The 8656-nt window shown below is 40.8% G+C and overlaps 1 pseudogene; it reads right to left on the bottom strand.

Moving 5' to 3' along the window:
- Positions 1-6383: 6383 nt before the first annotated feature.
- LOC118635313 lies at positions 6384-8400 on the bottom strand (annotated as a pseudogene).
- Between the last annotated feature and the right edge of the window lie 256 nt (positions 8401-8656).

Below are 8656 nucleotides of genomic sequence, written 5' to 3'. Positions count from 1 at the left end.
CCTAATTCAATATTATTGTGTTTCTATTTAAAAAAAAGATTAGGATACAGAAATACCAAGTGAAAATACAGGGAGAAGATAGCCAGCTACAAGCCAAGCAGAGAGGCCTCAGAAGAAGCCAAACATGCCTATACCTTGATCTCTGACTTCTAGACTCCAGAATTGTGACAAAATAAATTCCTGTTGTTTAGGTCACTCGTCTTTGGTTCTTAGTTATGGCAGCCTTAACAAACTAATAAAATTCCCTTAGAAACTTCTAAGAGATCCATTCTACTATGGGTCTCTGAAACTTAAGATTTATTAGCTTCTTGATATATCAATCTTTCTCAGTACCTCACAATTTCTCAGTTAATTTTATTCTATTGTGTATCATTCAGTAAATATTCTATTGTAAGTGGCTTGAGGACACTAACAGTTTTCTGAGTCTTCAAGATCTATCCAGTTCTTGCATTGCCCCACTTATGTCCCAAGAGAGAATTAAACATGGTAGATATCTAAAAAATAACATAATAACTTATTCATCAGATCTGCTTGGGATCTCACCTAAAGTTCTTTTTTTTATCCTCACCCAAGGACATTTTTACATTTTTTACTCAGATAGAGCGGGAAGGAGAGAGAGGAAGAGAGAGAAACATCGATGTGAAAGGGACACATCGAGTGGCCGCCACCCACACGACCCAACCAGGGCCAGGGACAAACTGCAGCCAAGGCACATGCCCTTAGCGGGAACCAAACCCGGGTCTCTGTGGACTGCAGGCTGATGCTCTAACCGCTGAGCCAAACCGGCCAGGGCTCACCTAAAGTTCTTAAAAGTTTATTAAAGAGAACATTTGTCATCTTTCAAAGACTAATTTCTTCTTTGTGAAGATATGATTACTGCTGCAAGTATGGATTTTCACATAATACTTTTGTTGAAGCCAGGGTGATTTTGGTATACTAGTAAATTTCTAGACACACATAGTCTCCCAAAACTGAACTGGGAAGAGATAGAAAACTTCACCAGACCAACAACAACTAAGGAAATTGGAGATGTAATCAAGACTCTCCCAGCAAACAAGAGCCCAGGCCTGAATGGCTTCATGGGGGAGGTTTACAAACCATTAAAAGAAGAACTAAAACCTATTCTCCTCAAACTATTCCAAAAAAATTAAGATAAAAAAAGACTTCCAAACTCATTTATGAGGTCAGCATAATTTTAACACCAAAACCAGATAAAGACACTAAAAAATAAAGAAAACTATAGGCCAATGGCCCTGATGAACATCGATGAAAAAACTCTTAACAAAATACTAGCAAATTGAATGCAGCAATATATTACAAAATTATTCACCATGACCAAGTGTGATTCATCTCAGGGATGCAAGGCTGGTACCATATACACAAATCAATAAATGTGATACACTACATAAACAAAAGAATAACAAAAATCACATGATCATAAAAATAGATGCTGAAAAGGCATTTGACAAAATCCAGCACCCTTTTCTGATAAAAACGTTCAGTAAATTGGGAATAGAAAAATATTACCTCAACATAATAAAAGCCATATATGAAATACCTACAGCCAACATCATACTCAATGAACAAAAAGTAAAATCATTGCCCTTAAAAACAGAAACAAAAGAAAGATGCCCACTTTTGCCACTCTTATTTAACATAGTACTGGAAGTCTTAGCCTCAGCAATCACATGAAGAAAAAATAAAAGGGATCCAAATTGGAAAGGAGAAAGTGAAACTGTCATTATTCACAGATGACATGATATTATACACAGAAAACCCTAAATACTCCACCAAATATTTACTAGATTTAATAAATGAATTTGGCAAAGTAGCAAGATACAATATTAATGTTAAGAAATTGATGGCATTGTTATACACCAATGATGAAATCACAAAAAGAGAAACTAAAAAAAAAAAAAATCTCATTTACCATCGCAGAAAAATAATTAAGGTACTTAGAATTAAACTTAACCAAAGAAGAAAATAAACTATTTGCAGAAAACGACAGGACATTGAAAAAAGAAATAGCGGAAGATATGAAAAAGTGGAAGCACATACCTTGTTCATGGATTGGAAGAACAAACATCATTAAAATGTCCATAATACCCAAAGCAATCTATAGGTTCCGTGCAATCCCCATCAAAATACCAATGACATACTTCACAGAACTAGAACAAATACTTCAAAAGATCACATAGAACCAAAAAAAAACACCGAATAGCCACAGCAATCTTGAAAAAGAACAAAGTAACCGGGATCACAATAACAAATATCAGGTTATACTACAACACCACTATAATCAAAACAGCCTGATACTGGCACAAGAACAGGCACATAGACAAGTACAACAGAACAGAGAACCCAGAAATGGACCCAAAATATTATGCTCAATTAATATTCGACAAAGGTGGCAAGAGCTTACACTGGAGTAAAGACAGCCTCTTTAATAAATGGTGTTGGGAAAATTAGACAGCTACATGCAAAAAAAAAAATTAGACTAGACCATCAACGTACACCATACACAAGAATAAACTCAAGATAGATAAAAGGCTTGAATATGACTTGTGAATCCATAAAATTCTAGAAGAAAATGTAGGCAAAAAAATTGCAGATATCATATACAGCAGAATTTTTACTGAAAATCACCTAAGGCAACAGAAACAAAGGAGAAAATAAACACATGGTACTACATCAAACTCAAAAGCTACTGCACAGCAAAAAAAAACAAAACAAAACAAAACAAAACAAAACAAAAAAAAAACAACCACCAAAATGGAAAGGCAACCCACTGTATGGGAGAGTATAATTGCCAATGATACATCAGATAAGGGGTTAATTTCCAAAATATATAAAGTGCTTATACAACTCAACAAAAGGAAGACAGAGACTCCTATTAAGAAATGGGCAGAGGAGCTAAATAGACACCTTGCCAAACAGGACATACAAATGGCCAAGAGACATATGAAGAAATGCTCAACATCAGTAACCATCAGAGAGATGCAAATTAAAACGACTATGAGGTATCACCTCACATGTGTCAGAATAGCTGCCATCAACAAATCATCAAACAAGTATTGATGAGGGTGTCGAGAAAAGGGGAATCTAGTATACTGTTGGTGAGAATGCAGACTGGTGCAGCCACTATGGAAAACACTATGGTGTTACCTCAAAAAATTAAAAATTGAACTTTCATTTGACCCAGTGATTCTACTTCAAGGTATATAACCTAAGTAGCCTGAAACACTAATCCGAAAGAATATATGTACCCCCATGTTTATAGCAGCACTATTTACAATAGCTAAGATCTGAAAACAGTCCAAGTGTCCATCAGTAGATGAATGCATAAAAAAGCTTTGGTATATATACACAGTGAAGTACTATGCAGATATATATATATATAAATCTCTTATCCTTTAAGATGACATAGAGGGACCTGGAAGGTATTATTCTAAGCGAAACAAGCCAAGCAGAGAAAGACAAATATCACATGATCTCACTTATTTGATGAATATAATGAACATAACAGTCTGAAGAACAGGGTATTCCCAGAGATGTCTAAGTAGGTACAGACTGACAATCCCCAAATGAAGGTGTTGATGGGGAGAGATAAACCACATAACTTATATGCATGTATGTATAACCAATGGACATGGACAACAAAGTTGGGAATAGAGCGGGAGGGAGAGGGAGTAGGCTGTCCATGGGGAAAAAGGAGAAACATCAGTAACAAAAACAAATAAATTTAAAAGATAATAATAAATTTTTAAAAATAGAAAAAATAGAAAGAATCCAAGTTGGAAAATAGGAAGTGAAACTCTCATTATTTGCATATGACATGATATTGTACATAGAAAACCCTAAGACTCCATCAAAATTCTACTAGATTTAATAAACAAATTTGGCAAGGACAGGATACAAAATTAACATAAAAAAATTGACATCATTCTTATACACCAATAATGAACTCACAGAAAAAAAAAAAAAAAAAAAACTAAAAAAACAATCCCATTTACCATAGTGGCTAAAAAATTAGGATAATTAGAAATAAATTTACCAAAGAAGTAAAGGACCTATTTACAGAAAACTACAGGATATTGAAAAAAGAAATAAAGGAAGATATAAAAAAGTGGAAGCACATACCTTATTCATGGATTGGAAGAATTAACATCATTAAAATGTCCATACTACCCAAAGCAATCTATAGATTCAATAGGTCAATCCCCATCAAAATACAAACAACATATTTCACAGAGCTAAAGCAAAAACTTCAAAAGTTCATATAGAACCAAAAAAGATCCCAAATAACCACAGCAATCTTGACAAAGAAGGACAAAGTAGGAGAGATCACAATACCAGATATTAGGTTATACTACAAAGCCATTGTAATCAAGACAGTTTGGTACTGGCTCAAGAACAGGCATATAAATTAATGGAACAGAACAGAGAACTCAGGAATTGATCCAAGAAATTTTACTCAATTAATATTTGACAAAAGTGGCAAGAGCATACAATGGAGTAAAGACAGCTTCTTTAATGTTGGGAAAATTGGACAACTACATGCAAGAGAAAGAAAGAAAGAAGAAAGAAAGAAAGAAAGAAAGAAAGAAAGAAAGAAGAAAAGATAAAAGAAAGAAAAGAAAGAAAGAAAGAAAGAAAGGAAAAGAAAGAAAAGAAAGAAAGAAACTCAACCAACTAAACCAACAACTTACACCATACACAAGAATAAACTCAAAATGGATAAAGGACTTAAATGTGACTCGTGCACCCATCAAAATCCTGGAAGAAAATGTAGGCAACAAAATTTCAGACATCATATGCAGCAGAATTTTCACTGATACAATGCTTAAGGCAAGAGAAGCAAAGGAAAAAATGAACACATGGGACTACATCAAACTAAAAAGCTCCTGCACAGCAAACGAAACAAGAATCAAAATGGAAAGGGAAACCACTATATGGGAGATCATAACTGCCAAAAATACATCACTGCCTAAGTAGTTTGTGTGCAGAAGGCTTGCCTTCCTATTCCTCCTTCTTGATTCTCAAGCTGCTGCTAGCATAGAGAACATCTTGGACAGGAAGTTCCCTTTGTGCCATGTGAAGAAGAGGGGCAACAATCTCTCTGACTGCTTGAAGAGTCTACTTGATCCTATAAAGCTACTAAAGATACAAAGTCCAGTGCTGGGATCAGTCCAGCAGGTGATGACCATTGATTCTACTGGTGGAGTCCTCAGGCACTTTCCATAGACTGATCAGAAGGTTTTGCTGTCTTCTTACGGGTGACCTGCAGAGGATTATTCTGTTTGGTGATCACTCTCCAGGCAGGTTGGTTGCAATGTGGCAGGTGACCTGCCTTCACCCATGAATGGTGGATCCAGGTATTCAGACCTGCAACTTTGAGAGCTGTGTAAGTGGTTAGTATAACTAAATCAGGCCCCATCCAGGTTGGTTTTTAGGGGTTCCTTTTTTCAGTCTTTTATCCAGACTTGTCCCCTGGTCGATGGAGGTGTACAGTTAATCACAAGGAAATGGGTGTTGTATTGGTTACTCACTTATGTGTCTCAAGAATGGTTTTTCCTAGTCCTTATAGTTGTTTTTGGATTTTCAAATTTCTTACTTATTTTATATCCTCTTTGAATTTGATCAGTGGGGAAGGTCTCCTGTATAAGTTTTCAAATGGGAGAACCCTATCTTTGCCCAAGGGGTACAACATACTCGCAGGAGAGCTAGGGGCAGTATATCTGTTCAGGGCAGGTTGGTCTCTGGAAATAAATTTTTAATGGTCTGATTAAGGTTTTGATTCATGTGTTCTACTTTCCCTGAGCTTTGGGGCCAGTAGGTCATGTGCAAATTCTACTGGATGCCTAGAGATTTAGCTGCCTGCTGTACTATGTCTGCGATGAAGACCGGGTCATTGTTTGATCCTATAGGCAATGGCATTCCATATCTTGGGGTGATGTCTCTCAGTAGAGCTTTGGTTACCTCTCTTGCTTTTTCCATACATGTGGGGTAAGCTTCAACTCAGCCTGAGAAAGTACAGATGAAAACCAGGAGACATTTATTTCATCTACTGTGTCCTATTTTTGAGAAGTTTACCTCTAGATCTTCAAAGGGTGCTTGACCACAGCACTGGATTCCAGTGGTCCCAGTAGGGCCTTGTCTAGCATTGTTTTGAGCACAGAGGAGACAGTGTTGAGAGACTAAGGCACAGAGAGATGGAAGTAAAGCAGTCAGGTAGTATTGGCTTAATAAGGCTTCTAGGGTTTTTTTTGTTTGTTTGTTTTTTTCCATTTGGGTGAGTTCATGTTGTTGGAGGACTAACTGATGGGCTAATTGTTCTAGCATGTAGATTCTGTGGTCTGGAAGTATCCACCATCCTTCCTTTATTATATTTCCTCCTTCCTGTTGTGCCCATTTTTCTTCCTGGGCTGTGTGCAGTCCAGGGAGGAGAAATAGACACCGCCCCCACAGCTCCAAGAGCAGTCACCCAGGATCCCCAAGACCTTAGCCATCAGCCTGTGGGACCTTAAAGTCCTAGAGTTGGTCCACCTGTAGGCAGTGGCCACCCATGCAGACCTGTGAAGGCCCACACAGGGTGTCATTGGCCATGGTGAATGCTTGGTCTGGAACCTGGCATGACCATTGAGATGTCCAAAACACCAGAGGGCAACACAGGGTGGCATCAGCTACACACAGTGCTGTGAGTCAGACCCATAGGTCAGCTGGCACTGGTGGTCTTGTCACAGTCTTTGCCAGGGCATGTTACAGGCAGGTGCAGGGGAGCCTCTGGCTTGTCTAAGAGACAGTGCCCATATCCATTGTCCAGGAAGTTCATGATGAAGCAGGCACTACAGGGGAACGAGGGTTCCTTGGGATCCACGTGAGCCATCACAGGAGCCATGGCATGACAAGAAGTGTGGGAGACTGTTTGCATGGCATCCATTTTGTTATAATCTGCTCTGCCATCTCCTGCCCCAAGGCAGGATACCTCTGTATACAATGTTTCTGCATTCCTTTAAGTAACCATTTACTCAGCCAGTTATGCTCTGTTTATCTTTTGTTCCACCCGGGATATTTATGTGATATTTACCTGAAATTGCTTCGGGGTGGTTACCACAAACTTATTGCTTGGCAACAAATGTTCTTGTTTTTCTGCTTCTTGCCCTATATATACTGTGGATCTCCCCAGAATAAACGAGACTTGATCAGAGCCCTGTCTTGTCTCCATTTCTTGTGTCTCTTGTCCCTCCTCATCCTCACTCCCCCTCTAGAGTCCTCATTGCTGGACCTGCGGGACGGGTCAAAGAAGCACTCCCAGGCCTGTTCAGGCAGACATATGAAGCACAGATCTGAGCTGCGTCACACACAGTGCCCACATCAACCATGTCCAGGGTGTCACAGGTAGAGACCACACACAGGTCCTGACAAGTAAACAGAAAAGTGTTTTGGGTCTGAGTCCTCAGTGTTGTTGAGTCCTCACTGCCAGGCACACAAGATGTGCAGGATCTGGGTGGTGCATGGTCCCACCTTGAGCCCTTGCTCTCCTGGCCCTAAAACCACTAGCTGAGTCACCACCAAGCTGATAGGGTTGCAAGATGCTCAAATGCTTGAAAGCCTTGGCTGCAGCCACCATGACTGTGAGCAGGTAGTGCTTCAGCCTTGTGCCATGAAATGCTGCCATCTTGGGATCTGCCACCACCAGGGTCTCCATGCATCTACTCAGGGAAGCAAAGTAATTGGACCTTTTGGAGCAGAGCCTGGGGTTCCCAGGAGGAGTCTTGATACCGCACATTGGACCCTGGTCACTGGTGGGACCCTTCTGGTGTACAATGTGAGCCCCAGGCCCCCCTGCAGAGTTAGGGGTGCCTCCCTTCAGGGGATGGATGTGGAGTTTGGTCCCTCAATACTGCAGCACCCCTAACAGGGTTCCCTTGTGCCAGTGCAGAGATGCCACCAACTCTGGAACTCCATTGATGGTGCCAGTGAGGTAGGTGCCCAGTTCCATTCCACCCAACAGCTCAGGAACCTGGCCCAGGTACTGCACTGTCACCCCCTTGACCCACACACCCTGGTCTTGCTCCAGCTCTAATAGCAGTGTTTCCCCAAAGGCAGGCAAACTGTGCTACAGCCTGGCAGGGATGCTTAAATCAGGCAGTACACTGCTGTTGAGTTTCTCAGGGAACATGATCTCCTTCTCTCAGGGGAGCTGCCTGGTCAGCCAGGCTGAGGGCAGGAGGGAGGCCAGCAATAACAGAAGCAGTCACATTAGCCCAGGGAAGGTCACAGTGGGAAGCAGCAGACAGGGTTGGGTTCCCCACAGCCATCTTCCCTTCCAGGTCCTCCTGGGATGTGGGTCCAGCTGGGACATGGCAGGGAGCTGAAGCTGGGAGGGACTGAGGCCATCTGGGCACCACACCCTGGCTTTGTGGAAAGCTTCTCTTTGCAGCCTGGAGCTTGGACTAGGACCAGGGTCAGAGGCAGGGTTTCAGAGGGGCTGGGGACCTTCAGATGAGATGGAGAAAGCTTGCCCCTTGGCTTGGGAGAGGTTCTTAGTGGCTCGGCTCCTGCAAACCCTTCTCTCCTGTGTATTTGTATCTTCCTGCCTCTGTCTTCCACAGCTTTGCTGGCCTCTCTCTGTTCACACCAAACTCTGGCTTCC

This window comes from Molossus molossus, unplaced genomic scaffold, assembly GCF_014108415.1.
Source record: "Molossus molossus isolate mMolMol1 unplaced genomic scaffold, mMolMol1.p scaffold_m16_p_2, whole genome shotgun sequence".
Classification (NCBI taxonomy): Eukaryota; Metazoa; Chordata; class Mammalia; order Chiroptera; family Molossidae; genus Molossus; species Molossus molossus.
This window is presented reverse-complemented; position numbering and strand designations above follow the sequence as displayed.